Source organism: Canis aureus, chromosome 21 (genome assembly GCF_053574225.1).
Source record: "Canis aureus isolate CA01 chromosome 21, VMU_Caureus_v.1.0, whole genome shotgun sequence".
Taxonomy (NCBI): Eukaryota; Metazoa; Chordata; class Mammalia; order Carnivora; family Canidae; genus Canis; species Canis aureus.
Window position 1 is genome coordinate 51,913,602 of NC_135631.1, and position 20,037 is coordinate 51,933,638.

A 20,037-nucleotide genomic window follows, 5' to 3' on the forward strand; every position below is an offset into this window, starting at 1 on the left:
CTATGTTCCTTACATTAGGGGAAAATCTCTAAGAAAATGATATTTGCTGTGGGCTTTTTGTTTATGGCTTCTATGATATTGAGGCATGGTCCCTCTATCCCTACACTATGAAGAGTTTTAATCTAGAAATGATGCTATAATTTGTCAAATGCTTTTTCTGCATACATTGAGAAGATCATATGGTTCTTATCCTTCCTTATAGTAATGTACTCTATCACATTGATTAGTGGATGTTAAACCAACTTTGCAGCCCAGGAATAAATTCCTCTTGGTCATGATGAATAACTCTTTTCATGTACTGTTGAATAGTATTGGCTGGAATTTGGGGAAAATTTTGGCGTCCATATTCATCCGGGTTATTGGTTTGTAATTCTTCTTTTTGATGGGGTCTTTGTCTGGTTTTGGGATTAAGGTAATGCTGGCCTCAAAGAAAGAGTTGGTAAGTTTTTCTTTCATTTCTATTTTTTAAACCACTTCAAATGAATAAATATTATTCCTTTATTTTATTTTTTTAAAGATTTATGTATTTATTTATTTATTTGAGACACAGAGAGAGGCAGAGACACAGGCAGAGGGAGAATCAGGCTCCTCACAGGGAGCCCAGTGTGGAACTCCATCCTGGATCCTGGGATCATGCCCTGAACCAAAGGCAGACACTCAACCACTGAGCCATCCAAGTGTCCCTGTATCATTTCTTTAAATGTTTAGTAGAATTCCCCTGGGAAGCCATCAGCCTTGGATTCTTATTTGTTGGGAGATTTTTGATTACTAATTTAATTTCTTTGCTGGTTTGGGGTCTGTTCAGGTTTAATATTTCTTCCTGTTTCATTTTTGGTAGTTTATACACCTCTAGAAATGCATCTATTTTTTCCAGATTGCCTTATCTGTTGGATTATAGATGTTCATAATATGTTCTCATAATTGTATTTCTTTGATGTTGGTTGTAGTCTCTCCTCTTTCATTAATGATTTTATTGATTTGAGTCCTTTCTCTTTTCTTTTTGAAAAGTCTGGCTATGGTTTTATCATCTTATTAATTCTTCCAAAGAACCAGGTCCTAGTTTTGTTGATCTGTTCTACTGTTCTTTTCATCCTATTTCATTGAGTTCTGCTCTAATATTTATTAATTTTAATCTCCTGCTTGGTTTAGGCTTTATTTGCTATTCTTTTCCCAGCTCCTTTAGGTAGATGTTTAGGTTGTGTATTTGAGACTTTTCTTATTCTTGTGAGAGGCTTGTACTTCCCTCTTAGGACTGCCTTTGCTGTATCACAAGGGTTTTGAACAGTTGTATACTCATTTTTATTTATTTCCATGAATTTTTAAAATTCTTTAATTTCCTGGTTGACCCACTCATTATTTAGTAGAATGTACTTTAACCTCCAAGTATTTGAGTTCCTTCCAAATCTCCTTATTGTGATTGAGTTCAAGTTTCAAAGCACTGTGCTCTGAAAATATGCAGGGAACGACCCTAGTCCTTTGGTGCCAGTTCAAACATGATTTATGACCTCATATGTGATCTATTCTGGAGAATGTTTCATATGACCTCAAGAAGAATGTGTAGTCTGTTGCTTTAGGATGAAATGCTCTGATTATATCTGTGAAGTCCATCTGGTCCAGTGTGTCATCAAAAGTCCTTGTTTCCTTGTTGATCTTCTGCTTAGATGTCTGTCCATTGTTGTGAGGGGGGTGTTAAAGTACCCTACTATTATTGTATTATTATCAATGTGTTTCTTTAATTTTGTTATTAATTGGTTTATACAATTGCTGCCCCATGTTATGGGTATAAATATTTACAGTTGTTAGATCTTGTTGGATAGACCCTTTAATTATGATATAATGTCCTTCTTCTTTTATTATAGTGTTTGGTTTAAAATCTAGATTGTCTGATATAAAGATTGCTACCCCAGCTTTGTTTTGATGTCCATTAGTATGATAAGTGGTTTCTGCCCCTTCAGTTTCCATCTGGAGGTGTCTGGGTCTCCAGTGAGTCTCTTGGAGGAAGCATATGGATGGGTCATGATTTTAATCTGATCTGATACCCTGTGTCTTTTGATTGGGGCCTTTAGTCCATTTTCATTCAGAGTAACTATTGAAAAATCTGAATTTAGTGCCATTGTATTACCTGTGAAATCATTGTTTCTGTAGATTGTCTCTGTTCCTTTCTGGTTTCTGGTTACTTTTCGGCTCTCTTTGTTTAAAAAAAAAAAAAAAAAAATTCCTTTAGTATTTTTTGCAGGGCTGCTTTAGTGATTACAAATTCTTTCAGTTTCTGTTTGTCTTGTAAGCTTTTTATCTCTCTTCCTATTTTGAATGACATTTTTGCTGATTAAAGTATTCTTGGCTGTTATTTTTCTCATTCAGTACCCTTTCTGGCCTGCCAGGTCTCTGCTGATAGGTCTACTGTCAGTCTAATGTTTATACCTTTGTAGGTTAAAGACCCCTTGTCTTGTCTCATGCTGCTTTCAGGATTTTCTCTTTGTCTCTGAGATTTGCAAGCTTCAATATTATATGCCAAGGTGTTGACCTGTATTGATTTTGAAGGGGGTTCCCTGTGCCTCCTGGACTCAAATGCCTGTTTTCTTCTCCAGATTAGGGAAGTTCACTGCTATCATTTGCTCCAATATGCCTTCTGTCTCTCTCCCTCTCTCTGTTTCCTCTTCTTTGGGGATCCCAATTATTCTAATGTTGTTTCTCTCTCTCTTTTTAATGTTGTTTCTCTTTATGGTATCAGTTATCTCTCAAATTCTCCTTTCATGATCCAGTAGTTGTTTATCTCTCATTTTCCTAAGCTTCTTTATTCTTCATTTTGTCTTCCTTATTACTACTTCTCTCTTCTGCCTCATTTTTTTCCCAGCAGTTAGAGCCTCTATTTCTTATTGCATCTCACTAACAAGCTTTTTGATTTCTACTTGATTAGATGCTAGTTCTCTTATTTATCCAGAAAGGGATTCTCTAGTGTCTCCTATACTTTTTTTTTTCAAGTTCACATATTATCTTTATAATCATTAGTTTGAACTCTAGTTCTGACATCTTACTTATATCCATATGGCTTAGGTCCCTGCAGTCATTAGTGCCTTTTGTTCTCTCTTTTTTTAGGTGAGTTTTTCCATTCTGTCATCCTGTCCAGGAAAGAATAGATGAAAAAGAGAACAAAATACTAAAATAGCAATAATGACCTCTGAGAAATATACACTAAACCAATCAGAAGAGACCAAAAAGAGGAAAAAATCAATTTAAAAAATACCAAGAAAAAAAGAGAATATAGTCCAACAGATGAACAGAACAGAGCAATACACTGGACCCTGTGTGCATTTTGCTGTTTATTAAAAAACTAGATCTAAAATCATAAAGAAAGAAAAACATATATATGTGCAAAAAATTAAGCACATTGATAGGACAGGTTGTAACTGTAAAAATGAAAAGGAACAGACCAAATTAAGAAGAAGAAGAAGAAGAAGAAGAAGAAGAAGAAGAAGAAGAAGAAATCTAAACAAAAAGGGGAATAGAGCAATATACTACATCCTGACTGCATTTTGGTCTGTTAGAAGAACCTACATCCCAAAATCATAAAGAAAGAAAATCTTATATATATATATATATGATATATAAATCTTATATAAGATAAGATATATAAATCTTATATATATACATCTTATATATATCTATATACAAAAATAAAATTAAATACATTGAAAAGATAGAATATAACTGTAGAAATGAAAATGTAAAAAAAAGTTTTTAACAAAATAATAGAAAAAGACAAAAAAGAGAGAGATTATCATACATGTGAAGAAAATAGAGCAATACACTAGTTTCTGGATGTATTTTGGTTGTTTATTAGAAGAAACTGCATCTTAAAATTGTCAAAAAGAAAAAAAACATGTTTACAAAAATAGAATTAAATACAATGAAAGAATAGAATGTAAGTGTACAAAAAAAATTATAGAAGATCTTTTAAAAAGAGTTGATAAAATTAAAAATTGGTTGAAAAAAGAATGAGAAAAAAATGAAAACTGAAAGACTGAAGAATCGTGGGGGAAAAAATATGAATTCTAGATCACTATTTTCTCCTAGTGCTGGAGTTTGCAGTTATGTGTGATCAGTAAACTTGGTCTTGGTTGGATGTTCTTGTTGATCTTCTGAGAGAGGGACCTGTTGTGCTGATTCTAGAGTATCTTTGCCCCAGGTGGAATTGCACCACACTTATCAGGAGGCCAGGTTAAGTAAGATGCTCCAGAGTACTCTATGTGGCTTTCGATCCCTGAAGGCTTTCTTCACCTTCAGGACAAAAGAGTGAGAATGAGAATGGCCGCCTCCCAATCTCCAGTGCCACAGCTGAAAGCTCAGGGCCCCATTACTCAGTGTACCCTCAGGAAAAAAGAATCTATCTTTCTTGTCTCCCTGTTCTCTGGCCGCAGTCTGTGCTCACCTGTGATCCAGCATTTCTATTTCTGGCATGTGTCCCCTTTTCGGGTTTCCAAACCCTGCAAATTCTTGTGGCATGCACCCACACCTCTCCTCCTGGGGGTAGGAAGGGGGTTCTTGAGGTGGTTCTCCCACTTGTTGGTCCCTGGCTTGGAGATCAGTCACCTGACTATGCCACAGTTTGCAGTATATGGCAGCCCTAAGCTGAGAGCCCACTCCTGAGCTCACTGATTGGCCCTGGGTTCCAACTGATGCCTGGGAACTCTGCCACATGAGGCACCTTCAGCCTTCCCCAGACCACACTGTCCCACCTAGGATTTCACCTCATTTCACTACTTGAGTAGGGGCATCCATCACTGGAGCAGATTTTTAAAAGTTCTGATTTTGCACCCTACTACTATATCACTCTCTGGGGCTGGCTGACACTTTTCTATTTGTAGATTTGCAGCTTTTCTTTTCTTAGACCTCCACTTGAGTTCTCAAATGTTCAGAATGATATGATAGCTATTTAGCTGAATTCCTGGGACCAGATGAAACTCCTACTCCTCCACCATCTTGGACTACCCACCCTCCATTTTATTTGTCTTATTTCTCTTTTCTAAAGGATATGATCTGTAAATGTAGTCTATTCATTTTGGTATTTACTGTAGTTTCTAGTTTTCCCAGGTGCCTTGTAAATAGTCAGTAACTGAGGGCTTCCCTATGGGAAGTCTGCTTCTCCCTCTCCCTCCACTGCTCCCCTTGCTTGTGCTCTCTTGCTCTCTTTCTCTCAAATAAATTAATTAGTTAAAAAAAAAAAAAAAAAGAAACACTACTATAGAGAGTTTGGCCCAGGATCAATGAACACAATGTCATCACTGGAAGATGGTATAAATGTAGAAATGGTCTTTGCATTCATATTGTACCTTAGACTGTATTCATGTAGACTTCTAGTCATGTAAAAATGCCTCTTTCTTTATATTACCACATATAAAATTATTGGTGCGATATAGTAGGGAATAAGCACACACAATTATTTACAAACCATTAATGTAGATTTGTACTTTTTTGAGCACTATAATTTGTTGGGCATTCTTATTAGGATTCTAAGTAATATACCTTTATATTGCATTTTGAAAGCAGTGCATATTTCAATGTAAGAAGTGGGTTCCTATTGATACATGGTTTGCATAGAGGATAGTGTTTTTCAAATATGACAGTAGGTTAAGTTCTACTTAAAGACAGCTCAATTGTCCCTAAAATGTAAAAATTTTCTCCAAAATTTACAGCTGTGGCAGTTTTTTAAAAATTATTTTTTATGCTGTCTTCATGCAAGGGATAGTTTAGTGCATTTTACTGGAGATTTTCTGAGAACCATTTGTGAATGAGTGATTAAAACCTCTTTTGTATTTTTCCCTCAGGTATTAACTAAAGTTCTTAAATTACTTGTTAATATTTGCTTCATATCAAGGCAGGTTGATTTGTTTTACTAGTCATCAAACATTAATTTTCAGATTATCAGCACACAAAGTCTTAGAAAAAATGACTACATCAAAGAAAATGTTAAAAAGTAAAGATGTAGAAGTGATAGAAATAGTGATCATGTACACACATAAAACTGAGAAATCAGGTTTCTTAGCAATATTGCATTCTTTATATCTTTCTGTTATAAAGATTCCACATATCTTTATTCTTTCTTCAACATCCTCACTATATCTTTATCATGGATAATTATTTGGCTGATATACAACTTATTTATTTAGCAAACATCAAATTTGGAGCTGTGCAAAGTATTCATCATTATGAGTTTTGCTTTTTCCCATAGTCAATAGTTTTGAGAAAAGTACATTGTGAAGATGTGGAAGCAGTTGTGGGCTGTAATATTCAGAGTTACACAATGGGTCATAAACATGTAAAGGCATACAGAATATCATCCAATATTATCTTAATATTTTTAAAAAAAGTATTAGTATGTCCAGAGCAATAGAATAAACATTGTATTCACTCTACAGAGTGTATAAAAATGAATCTATTCATATGCTAACAGCATGTTGAGTTTAATAACCTAATTAAAAGTTTTATTGTATCTATTAGAGAAAAAAATCAAGAGTCATGTTTAACAAAATAAATAAGTGAGAAAGAAAAAAACAAAGCAATTAAACAAAAACAAAGAAAACAAAATGAAAACCCAGCCACAGTTTACTGAATCTTTATCATCAGCTTTGATTATTACTAGAATATAATTCTAGTAATTTGGGGCTGATTTCATGCCTTTTTAAAGGTCCTATGCAATGAACAGCTTATTTGCAGTAACATAAGCTTTATTAAGGAAGGAAGGGTTTTATTTTGTTTTATTAACTGCTGTATCTCCAGAACCAACAAATGTGCCTTCAATAGAAGATTCTTAATTAAAACTGAGAGCATGTTATCTTTTCTCTAAATTCCTAACATCCTTAGTATTTGTTTAAGTTAACTGACATGTACACAGTGTTTTTATGTACCTGATACATATAAATGTATGTGCACACACATACATACCCATTTACTTTTGTATTTAATAAACATATACATTTACATATGGAGATTTTACTTTTGGAAAAAAATTGTGTATTGTTATGTTGCAGGGACAATCAGGGTCCACCAAACAGTCTTTTACTTTCTTATTTCCCATTTTCCCTTGCAGAACTTTGAGTAGCTGTGTAGTGTATAGTTTTTTTTTTCAACCAAGGCCACTGAAAGACTGTGTATCTACTCCCTCCCTCTTTTCCCCTAGTGTAGCAATTTCTTAATTATTCTGACAGAGGGGAATTTCCCAGGCTATATTTGCTTTTCATATTAAACACTTGAAAGTCTGAACTGACGTGTTATAACAGAGCCTAGCCTATTATTACTAATACAGTGGTTTGGTATGACCGTCTTGCTGATGTGTTATTATTTAATCTTTTGATATATTATGACCCTTCTAGATAAATTCTGATAAATCTATGATCTGCGGGAAGCTTAAGTTTATGTAACTTAATGTTCCTTGATAAGATCTATACACTAAATAGGTATTAATGGTATATTATTTAAGTAGATTAATGCTTAATTCTATCCCTTCTAAATGTCTATTTTCCCTTCTCACCTGATAATATATCTAGACTTGAAACTCCAAGTCTGTAATCTCAATTAATTTTTTTCACTTTCTTTGAGACTCATCTTCATAATCCAACAAAAAATATCTTCAATGTTTATTACTTCTAACTTTTCTTACTCTAAAACGAGGTGATTCTTTGAAAAAAATATACTAAATTTTCTTCTCATGCCTATAGACCTCTACATATGAATTCCTCTATTTTTTGGAAGCAGTGACTGACAGTCATTACATTTTCGGACTCACTAGTCATTCCTTCAATTACCTGTGCAATTTGGCTTTCCTACTACACACCATTTTCTTGAAAATATTCTTAATGTTTCGGATTTCTATATCCTTCTCTATTTTCTCTATCAACTTATGACTTGAAATTTCAGCAGAACTTGAATAAGTAGATCACATCTTGGAACACAGTCCTTCATTTCAATTTTAAAATATCAACTAAAGTATGTTTATTTTTCTTTGTGAACAAAATTTTGTCTGTAGTCTACATAAACATGAACTATTACAAAAGCCAATGGTTTTGCACCTATAAGTTTTTATTCTTCTTCCCTTCATTTATTTTTATCCACCTGACAGAAGAGAAGAATGGAAGAGTATGAAAAGCATACATTCTCCTTGTTGGAATTTGATTCTTCTAATTTTAAAGAATGGATAAAGAGTATATTATCAGTGAGAGTTCTGAACAATGCAAACCTTTGAGCAACCACACAGATACATGGACAAGAAAGGTACCATTATGGAATTTTGAAGTTAAAGTACACTACAAATTTATTATTTTATGAAGTGCCTTTTTCACATCCTTTCCCCACATATTTGAGTATTTTTTGTGTGACATGAATTTATGGCTAAATATTCTGTTCTCTGTTTAGTTATAAATTTCTCCAACCTTGTGTAAAGTCTTAACCATCCTATTTCTGTATAGATCATTCATCTATCTTGTCTTGTTATGAGTTAGCATTATTGCTTTTATGGAGGCAGTAATTTACTCCCCATCTTTTGCATAAGCCTTCATTCAAACTTTGGGGATGGAATTGGGATGACAGTATTAAGAACCTAGGCTCACTTTTGCTCATGAGAAGAACTAGACAACAGCCAAATCAGCTTGAATACCCAGAAACCAATCTGAGACTGACAGAACAAGCTCCACATCTAAAGGTAGAGAAGAGGCCACACTGAGGAAGGTAGGAAGTGTGGAGATACAGCTTGGGAGAGAAACAAATCATAGCGGGGGAGAGACCTACAGTTCACGTAGAAAGGTTAGAGATGGACTAGCACACAGGGGAACCCTCACAAGGAAGATAAATCCTCATAGCAGTTGGCATGGAAAGCGAAAAGGGTCAAGTTGTGTGAGTTTTCACAACCACAGGGGCTTAAAGACAGGAGATTTATTTATTTATTTATTTATTTATTTATTTATTAATTATTTTTTAGATTTTATCTATTTATTCATGAGAGACACACACACAGAGAGAGAGAGAGGCAGAGACATAGACAGAGGGAGAAGCAGGCTCCATGTAGGGAGCTGGATGTGGGACTTGATCCCAGGGCTCCAGGATCATACCCTGGGCTGAAGGCAGGTGCTAAACTGCTGAGCCGCCCAGGGATCCCCAAGAATGGAGTATTAAAGGACAAGACACTTTGCTCAGGGAGCGCACAGAGTCATTGCAGCTGCTGTTGGAGAGAAGGCAGGGAGAACAGTCCATGGACATACAGTGTGGAAACAGTGATCTGAAGAGTGCACACAGTGGAGAGGTCATTTTCTCATCTCAGCTCAGAGTATGTCCTAGAGAAATAGCATTTATGGAGAGATCCTTCTGGGAACGAAGAAACTAGCAGAAGCCATTTCCCTCCCTCACACTTCTGCAGAAGCACACAGTAGCTGTGAGAACCAGTATAGAACCAACACTTGTTACCAGCTTGCTTAATCTAAGCCCCATTCATATGCTCTGGTGAAACTACCCTTCCCAGTCACATTTGTCTCAGCGTCACACCAAATCTGTTCTCCTCCCCTGCTCACACCCTCTCTCCTGACTCAGGAGTCTTGCAGGACCTCAATTCCAGTGGCAGTGGTAACAGGTCTCATTGCATAAAGTAGACCAGAGTGTACCTAGTAAAACACAGAACACTTAGGCAAGGGAACAAACATGGCCCACAACATACAAAGAAAGCCTCTGCACATGATTTCCCTGAAGGATAAAGTGGCCAGGAAAAATACAGCAGAGCACACACAGTGCCCATTGGAGACACCTCCCAAAGCACCAGGCCCTAAGGAACAGGGGACACTGTATTTCTGGGCACTATTAGAACTCTTCTTCATAAGTTCATTCCCTCAAGAACAGGAGACATAGCTGAATTTCCTAACAGAGAGAAACAGGCACAAAGGCTCAGACAAAATGAGAAGACAGAGAAATTTGTCCCAAATGAAAGAACAGGACAAGGCCATGGCCAGAAATATAAGTGAAACATATATAACTAACATGCCTGATGGAGTATTTAAGGCAATGAATAAGGATACTCATTGGACTTGAGAAAAGAGTGGAAAACATGAATAAGACCTTTAACACAGAGATAAGGAATGACATTACAGAGATAAAGGACTCAATAAATGAAATGAGGAACATACTTGATGGAAAGAACAGCAGGCTAGAAGAAGCAGAGGAACAAATTAATAACCTAGAAGGTAGAGTAATGGAAAGTAATCAAGCTGAACAAAAGAGATAAAAAAGAATTATGCAAAATGAGAATAGGCTTAGAGAAGTCAGTGACTCCATCAAGCATAATAACGTTCATATTATAGCAGTCTCAAAAGAAGAAGAGAAAAGGTGGTAGACAATTTATTTGAAGAAATAATAGCTAAAAACTTCACTAATCTGGGAAAGGGAATCAGAATCCAAATCCAGGAGGCATAGAGAACTTCCAACAAAATCAACAAAAGCAGATCCATACCAAAACATATTAATAACTAAGCTGGCAAAATATGGTAATACAAAAATCAAAAGCAGCAGGACAAAAGAAGACAGTAACATACTAGGGAAGCCCCATAAGTCCTTGTGGGTTTTTGTCTGTTTGTTTGTGTTTGTTTTTTTGCAGAAACTTTTCAAGCCAGAAGAAAATGACATGGTATATTCAAAGTGATGAGAGGGAAAAATTTGCAGTCAAGAATACTCTATCCAGCAAGGCTATCATTCAAAATATAAGGAGAGATAGTTTCCTAGGCAAACAAAATCTAACAGGGCTCATGACCTCTAAACTATCTCTGCAGGAAATATTAAAGGAAATTCTGAATGGAAAGGAGAGAACAGAAATGACAGTATAAAGGTAGGAAACACAAAAGCAGTGACAATGATTATTTCTGTAAAAAAAATAAATAAATCAAAGAACTCACATAATAGAAGGATATAAAATTTGACAACATATACCTAAAACACAGGGAGGAAAGGATTAAAGAATGAGTTTAAATGTAAACTACTATCAACTTAATATAGAGTGCTATATGCCAAAGATGTTATATACAATTGTAACAGTAACTATATATCAAAAACCACTCCTTAAACATGCAAAAAATAAAGAGGAAAAAATCCAAATACATCACTAAAGAAAATTGGTAAACCATTGAAGAGAGAAAGACAAAGGATCTGAGAAAATCTTCAGAAACAATCACAAAAAAGTAATAAAATGGCAATAAATACATATCAATAATTACTTTGAATATAAATTGACTAAATATTCCAATCAAAAGACCTAAGTGATATAATGGATTTAAAAAAAAAAAAAAAGACTCATCTATATGCAACCTACAAGGCATTCACTTTAGACCTAAAGACACCTGCATATTGAAATTGAAGCAATGGAGCAAAACATGTATTATGCTAATGGATGCCAAAAGAAAGCCAGGGCAGCAATACTTGTATCAGACAAAATAGGCTTTAAAACAAAGACTGTAGTAAAAGAGACAAAGAAGGACACTATATAATAATGAAGGGGCCAATGCAACAAGAAGATATAGCAATTATAAATACATCTCCAACTTAGCACTCAAATACATAAAACAGTAATAAACATAAAGGAAAACATAAAAGGGAATTTTAACACCCTACTTATATCAATGGTGAGTTAGGGACAAAGAGGGCTAGGTAGGGAAAGATAGGTAAGGGGCCACAGAATCAGGCTCACAAAAATCCCAAAAATGCTGAGGTGTAAGGAAACCAGCTAAAGGAACAAGCCAGACCACCCTGCCCTAGGTGTGAGCAGGGGGGGTATCTTTTTTTATGATAGTTATCTATGACCAACAAAGAACACCTTGACCCCAAAGAAGTAAGCCATTAAAGATGTTATCACTAGTCCTTACTCAATGCTGATATCAATAGATGCCTTAAAAGGATTTAGGTTCCCTGGTTGGCTTTCAATAAAAGCCCCCAGTGGCAGCCCTGTCAGGGCCCCTCCCATTTCTGAGAGTTTTTTCTGTATCCTCACTTAATAAACTTCTATCACTTTACTCACTCTGCTTTGCTGGTGAGATTCATTCTTCAGCTCCATGAGACAAGAACCAAACTCCCATATCAACGGGTATATCATCTAAACCAAAAATCAACAAGGTACAATAGCTTTGAATGACATGCTGAAACAGATGGATTTAACAGATATATTCAGAACATTCTATCTTAAAACAGCAGAATACATCTTCTTTTTAAGTGCACAGGGAACATTCCTCAGAATAAATCATATATTAGGCCACAAAACAAGCTTCAATGAATTCAAGAAGATTGAAATCATACCATGCATCATCTTTTTCTGATCACAATGCTATGAAACTACAGGTCAACCACAAGAAAATACCTAGAAAGGCCACAAATATACACAGGTTAAACAGCACACTACTAAACAGTGAATGGGTTGACTGGGAAATAAAGGAAGAAATAAAATATTGCACAGAAACAAACGAAAATGAAGACACAACAGTCCAAAATCTCTGAGATGCAGCAAAAGCAGTATTAAGAGGAAAGTTTATAGCAATAAAAGCCTTTCTCAAGAAGAAAGAAAAATCTCAAATAAACAAAAAGCTAGGAAAAGAGTAACAAACAAAACAAAACCAGCAGAAAAAGAGGAAATAATAAAGATTAAAGCAGAAATGCATGATATATAATTTTAAAAAATAAAGTAATAGGACAGATCAAGGAAACCAGGGACTAGTTCTTTAAAAACTCAATATAATTGAAAATTGTCTCACCAGATTTATCAAGAAAAAAATTGACTAAAATAAATAAAATCACAAATGAGGAGGAGAAATAACTATCAACACCAGAGTATTACAAAACAATTAGAATATTATGAAAAAATATATGCCAACCAATTGTACAACCTAGAAGAAATGGATACATTCCTAAGAAAATGTAAGTTACCAAAACTGAAGTAAGAAGAAATAGAATATTTGCACAGATTGTTAGCCAGCAAAAAAATTGAATCAGTAATCAAAAACTCACAAAAATCAAGTCCAGGAACAGATGGCTTCACAGGCAAATTCTGCCAAACACTTAAAGAAGAGTCAACACTCATTCTTCTCAAACTATTCTAAAAAATAGAAAAGGAAGGAAAACTTCAAAATGAGGCCAGCATTATTCTGATCCTGAAAACAGATAAAGACACCCCTAAGAAAAAGAAGTACAAGCTAATTTCGTTGATGAACATAGATGCAAATCTCAACAAAATACGAGTAAACTGAATTCAACAATACATTAAAAAAATTCATTCACCATGATCAAGTGGGATTTATTCCTGGGTTACCAGGGTGATTCAATATTCCTAAATCAATCAACGTGATGCAACACATCAAAAAGAAAAAGGTTTAGAATATGATCCTCTCAACAGATGCAGAAGAAAACATCTGACAAAGTACAACACCCATTCATGATCAAAACCCTCAACATGATAAAGTCCATATACGAAAAACTCATAACTACATCACGCTTAATGGGGAAAAACTGAGACCTTTTTCCCTAGGGTCAGGAACAAGACACGGATGTCCACTCTCACCACTTTTATTCAACATAGTATTGGAAGTGCTGGTCCCAGAAATCAGACAACAAAAAGAAATAAAAGGCATACAAATTAATAAGGAAGAAGTAAAACTCTCACTATTGCAGATAACGTGATATGTATAGAAAACACAAAAGACTCCACCAAAAACTACTAAAACTGATGAAGGAATTCAGTAAAGCCTCAGGATACAAAATCAATGTGCAGAAATCTACTGCGTTTCTATACACCAATAATAAAGCAGAAGAAAAATAAATTAAGGTAATAATCTCATTGGGGCACTTGGGTGGCTCAGTCAGTTAAACCTCCAAGTCTTGATTTCAGTTCAGGTAATGACCTCAGGGTTGTGAGATTGAGCCCTGTGCTGGGCTCTGCACTTAGCATGGAGCCTGTTTATGATTGTCTGTCTCTCCATCTGCCCTAACCCCCCTCTTCTCATGCAAATGCTCTCTCTCTCTTTCTCTCTCTGGAAAAATAAAATAAAAATAAAAATAAAAGGGAAATTAAAAAAAAAAAAAAGAAAACAAAAAGGAATGAAAAGAGTCCCATTTACAATCACACCAAAAATAAGATATCTAGTAATAAATAACACAGAAAACGAATAATCCAATTAAAAATAGGCAGAAGATATGAACATATTTTTCTAAAGACACATGGAAAGTTGCCCAACATCACTCATCATCAGGGCAATGCAAATCAAAACTACCATTAGATACCACCTCACACTTGTCAGAATGGTTAAAATCAAGAACACAAGAAACAAGGGATGTTGGTAAGGATGTGGAGAAAAAGAAACCCTCATACACTGTTAGTGGGAATGCAAACTAGCTCATCCCCTGTGGAAAACAGTATGAAGTTCCTCAAAAACTTAAAAATAGAACTGCTTTATGAACCTGCAATCACATTACTGAGTATTTACTCAAAGAATGCAAGAGCATTAATTCAAAGGGATACATGCATCCCTATGTTTATAATAGTGAAGATATGTCATGTCCATTGATTGATGTGATCTTTATATATATATTTATATATGTGATATACTATTACATATATAGTGGAGTATATCTATATCTATCTATCTATCTATCTATCTATATATATATATATATACACATACACACCATATATATATATATATATAGCCTCACTTCAGCTCTGAAATAGAGCAAGAGATTTTTTGTTCTATAGATTTATATATATATATATATATATATATATATATATATATATATATATGATGGAATATTATTCAGCCATAAAATAGAAGGAAATTTTGCCATTTTCAATGACATGGATGGAGTTACACAGTATTATGCTAAGCAAAATAAGTCAGCCATAGAAGGACAGATATCATATGACTTCACTATATGTGGAGTTTAATAAACAACAACAACAAAAAATGAACAAAGGGGTAATAGAGAGGGCAGGAGAGAGAGGGAAATAAGAAATAGGCTCAATTACAGAGAACAAACTGATGGTTACCAGAGGGGAGGGGGTGCAGTAATGGGCAAAATAGGTGATGGGGATTAAGGAGGGCACTCGTCATTATAAGCGTTGGGTATTGCTCGTTATGCCCTGATGGTGACGTATGGAATTACTGAATCACTATATTGTACACCTGAAACACTGTGTCTTAAAAACAAAACAAAAAATCTCTTGTTCTATTTCAGAGCTGAAGTGAGGCTATCCTGCTCCTTCAAAACATGGGGTTCCCATTTTCTTGTCCTTCTTGTGAGTTTCTTCTCTAAATTTCCTGATTTACTCATTCCACTCATTCCTATGCTTAATTATGTTTTTCATGTGAATGACTTCTACAGCAATATATCCAACCATATAATGTCTCCAGAAATCCTGTTCTGTGATTTTTAATATTTTTGGATATTGCAGACATTTTATTTAGGAGACAGAAGTTAATATGATGCTATATATAGCCTGTTATACAGGGCACATGTAGTTCATTTACAGAGTGGTAAATTGTTGCCTATGGTAATAGTCTGTAGGCTTCCTAGAGGAATTTTTTTATGAGTTCTGCTGATTTATTAGTAATATAAATGTCTCTATCAGATAATGGCCATTTTGTAAATGGTAAGAGTGATATTTTAAGTTTAGGAGAAAGGCTGATGATCTAAAATGACCTCAAGAACCCACAAAAAATAACTTTATAGGAAAAATGTAAAATGTAAGTATTCTGTGTATTGTTTATACTATTTGGGATATTACTTTAGTGACAATTAGTCTTTTATTCTCATACACACTTAAATGAATATTTCATTAGTGAGAAAGGCATTAAAATAATGGACACTGTTCTCTGTTTCATCCTGATACGTTAACCAATCTGTTTTATAAGAAATTCAAACTTATAAACTTTATGTGTTCATTCTTATATAATCATATGAAAGCATTTATGATTTCTTCCAGAACTAATTCATTCTCCTACATATTCTTTCATGAAAAGAGAAGGATATGAGTCATGAATTTAATATTTGACCGAAACATAACATCCTCACATTGTACACAGACCCCTGATACAATCACTTATTCTTAAGTGAGATGTATTTGCTCAAGCATTGATACATTCATTTAACAGATACTCATCTGATGCTTTCTATGTGACAGATATTGCCTTTAGCACCGGAAATCCATGAAAACAGGGGGAATATTCATTATAATATGCATTCTAAATGATATCCTTAAATTGTAAAGCCAAGAACATTCTGGCAGAGAGCATATCAATTTCTAAATTTCTAAATTTCTAAGTAACCTTGATTTATGCAGGAACAAGAAAAGGAAACCACTGTGACTGGTGCATCCTTACCAACTAGAAGTGTCTTGATGTCAATGCAGAAAAGACAGAATCCAGAAGGGTCTTATGGAAAGTAGGAAAGATGGAAAGGCTTTCCTAAATAAATTTTGTAACAGATTGGAACAGGACTTTATTAATAGATTACTTTGGTTCCTAAGGGAAAGAAAAGCAATTTGTAGGAAGAAAGAATAGGAGCAGAGTGAACAATTAGCATATCTCCTGATAAGAGAGGAGGAACATGTATCTTTCTCATGAGTACTTGAAATTGGGTTTATATCACAATATGGATATCCTACTGAGGTGTGTCTATAAAGTTTCTTTTATTCTAGATTAGAGGCATAGAATAAGATATGGTGTAAAAATAGGCTGCGTAGCCCACTTCCTACTCTAATGATGAAAAGAAACAAAGGGATTAAACAAGAAAAAACATTCCAAAGGAGAGAAGCTACATTTACAATCATATTTTCATTCCTTTTATTAAGGTTTTATCTGTTGTAACCGTGTGATATATTTTTATTCCCATTCTTGAGGTACTAAATCCTGTTTCTAAGGCATGGTGGAAGAACTTTTATAGGAAATTGTCTGAGGTTCCCAAGAGATCACAATACATTTTTAAACTGGTAGTTCATAAACTTTCACATGTATTGGGATCACCTGCAGAGCTTTATATGTCTTGTTGGAGGCATAATTCAGGAGGCACGTAATAGGGCGCAATAACTCCATTTCTAACAAGTCCCCAGGTGAGGCTGACCTCACTGGTCAGGAGACCACATTTTAGAGCACTGTTTTAAAATTATAAAAATGTCTCTGAAATTTTAGTGAGAGAAGCATCATTTGTTTTGTTGTTATTATTGGAGTGAATATTCAAAGAAAATGGTGACTTTGGATCCAGAGATCATGGTTGACCATCGTTCTAGCTTTACCTGCTTCTGTTGTTCTCCTAATTATTAATACAAGAGGGGGTGTTAAAAATGAATATATTCACATACTGTCTGAAATCCAGACAGAAAGAAGATGAACGGAAGAGGAAAATGGAGGAATAAAAACAAGGAATAAAGACAAGAAGGAAAAGAAGAGGAAGAGGACAAGATGAAGCACACATTTGCTTTGACTAATTGACTGGAGGCAAATGAGTATTTTAAAAGATTCTTTTTCAGTTAGGTATGTCTTCATGTTGAGGGCTCATCTCTATAAGATTTTTTATTGATAACTTAATATATTTTTTAAAAAAGATTGTATTTATGTATTTGAGAGAGACAGAAAAAGAGAGAGAGAAAGAGTATAAGTGGAGGCAGGGGAAAGCTGAGCTTCTCCCTTTCCCTCCACTGAGTAGGGAGCCTGATGTGGGGCTCTATCCCAGGATCCTGAGATCATGAAAGATGTTTAACCAACTGTTATTTAGCCACCTAGGTGACACAATAACAACACAATTTTTTAAAGAACTTTACTGATATTTCAGACTCAACCAACTGTTAGGAAAACAGGATTTACAGTTTGGCACCTCTTCATTATTTTATGCTTTCCTTGGTCCTATATCTATAAGATCTTTAGCTTCCGTTTTTAATCTGGAACAAAGAGGGGCATGACCTCTTTGAATTCTGAAGTGAGGACAAAACTGTATATGATATGCAAAATGTTTAATATATTCTCCAAACTTCAGCATTGCTTGTCCTTCTTATATTCAATATCGTAGGGGATTTTTGAACAACATAAAACAAAATAAATACACTCTGATGAGGATCCCCCCAAATTCATGTACACATGGAACCTTGAAATGTGACTTCATTTGGAAAGAAGAACTTTGCAGATGTAATTAGTTAAGGATCTTCAGATGACATGACCTAACTCTAATGAGTGGCATCCTTATGAGAAGAGGGGAAGATGCAGTGATACACAGGGAAGAAGGAATGTGAAGAGGAGATAGAGGTTAGAATAATTTACTACAAGCCAAGAATGTCCTGGAGCCAGCAGAAGCTGCAAGAGGCAAGATTTCTTCCCTACAGCCTTTAGGGAGAGCATGACCCTGCTGATACTTTGATTGCCAACTTCTAGCCTCTGAAACTGTGCAAGAGTAAATTTCTGATGTTTTTAAGTCACTAAGTTTGTGGCAATACATCATGGCAGCCCCAGGATATATAATATACCATCTAGGTGTGATATATACATCAACCACCTCTGTTTATCATGACATTTACGTTTTATAGTTTGTAGATTATTCCTCTTCCGTGTTAATTTTTTGACCCAAAGTTGGTTGTCCTAGGTTTCTGTGACTACTTTAACAAATTAGCACAAACTGAGTGGCTGAAAACAACACATATTAATTCTTTTAATTAGCTTAAGGAGGCCAAAAGTCTGAACTCAGTTTTATCAGACTAAATGCAAGGTGTTGCCAAGGCTTCATTCCTTCTTGAAGCTCTAGGAGATGGTCTGGAGGCTGCCCATATTTCTTGGTTTATATCCTTTCTCTGCATCTCTCCAACCTCTTAGTTTGTCCTCATACCTCCTACTTCTCTGGCAATTGTACTTTCTCCGTGCTATGAAGACACTTGTGATTCTGTCTCTAGGGGATAATGCAGTATAATCTCCCAACCCAGAGATCCCTAATGTATTAACATCTGCAAAGTTCTTTTTTGCCATACGTTACACTTACAGGCTCCAGGCTTTGGAACTTGGACATGTTTGGAAGACATTTTTCAGTTTACCACATGAGCTAAATTAAAAAAAAAATTATTATGCATTTCTCTTTTTGATCCTGCTATTCATTCATATGTCCTCCTAGTTATATGGAATCCCAATATTCTAGCCTGTTGACCTGCAGAAACTGGTAGAGACTGTAAAACAATAGCAATAGAGTTGGCAAATAAGGTATTTAAACACATACAGAAGTCATTGTGCTCTGTCCTCTTTACCTGCCTCACTGCAGGTAAAACACAGTGAGTTCATGGGATGTGAGCAAAGGTGGCTCCCCAAGGAATGAAAGTAAAGAGACCAAGATAAACATTTGCTAAACATTTGTCACATCGATATTATATGCACTATCAGGTAATCCAAGAGCTATTTTGGAATATTGTGAGTGCTAGTGTAGAGGCCAAGGGAAGGTAGTCCCAAGACAGGGCATTTTTGCCTGAATATTATTTTGAGTTCAAAGAAATCAAAACTGAATAGTTTCAGGAAAAGCTCTTTATCTCTCCCTCAACAATCCGATTCTACAAGGAAGATAGCTATTAACAAATACTCATCTTTACCTAAAAAATCTTATCAACCTAAATAGGGCAATGTTTTTCTTCCAAACATTTCCTTTCATCTTCTTGCTAACAGCCTTTTCTTCTTCTGTATCTTCAGGCCCCTGATGCTCTCCTTAGCCTGAGTGTGTCACATTGCCCCACTGCTTTCAGAATGTTACTCTATGTGCATTCCCCATACATCCACTATTAAATTTAATTTTCTCCTGTTAATCTATCTCATGTCAATTTGATTTTTAGCTCAGCCAGAAGGACCTTGAAGGGCAGAGAAAATTCTTTCTCACTAACACTAACATCAAGAAATTCAATTAAATTGATCTGGGAATAAAATGAGAAAGATGAACTAGAATGCATTTGAAATTAGGAGCCACAAGTTTAATCAAGTATGCCAAATTGTTTGAGAAAGTGTAGGTATAGAG

At 35.1% G+C, this 20,037-nt stretch overlaps 1 long non-coding RNA gene across 1 annotated transcript in view; it reads left to right on the forward strand.

The window, feature by feature from the left end:
• Positions 1-20,037, forward strand: part of LOC144293081 (uncharacterized) — a 71,459-nt gene that overhangs the window by 6,700 nt on the left and 44,722 nt on the right. Inside the window, exon 2 of the long non-coding RNA XR_013360583.1 lies at positions 8,117-8,268. This is a non-coding gene — a long non-coding RNA (uncharacterized LOC144293081). The remainder of the gene's footprint in view (positions 1-8,116; positions 8,269-20,037) is intronic.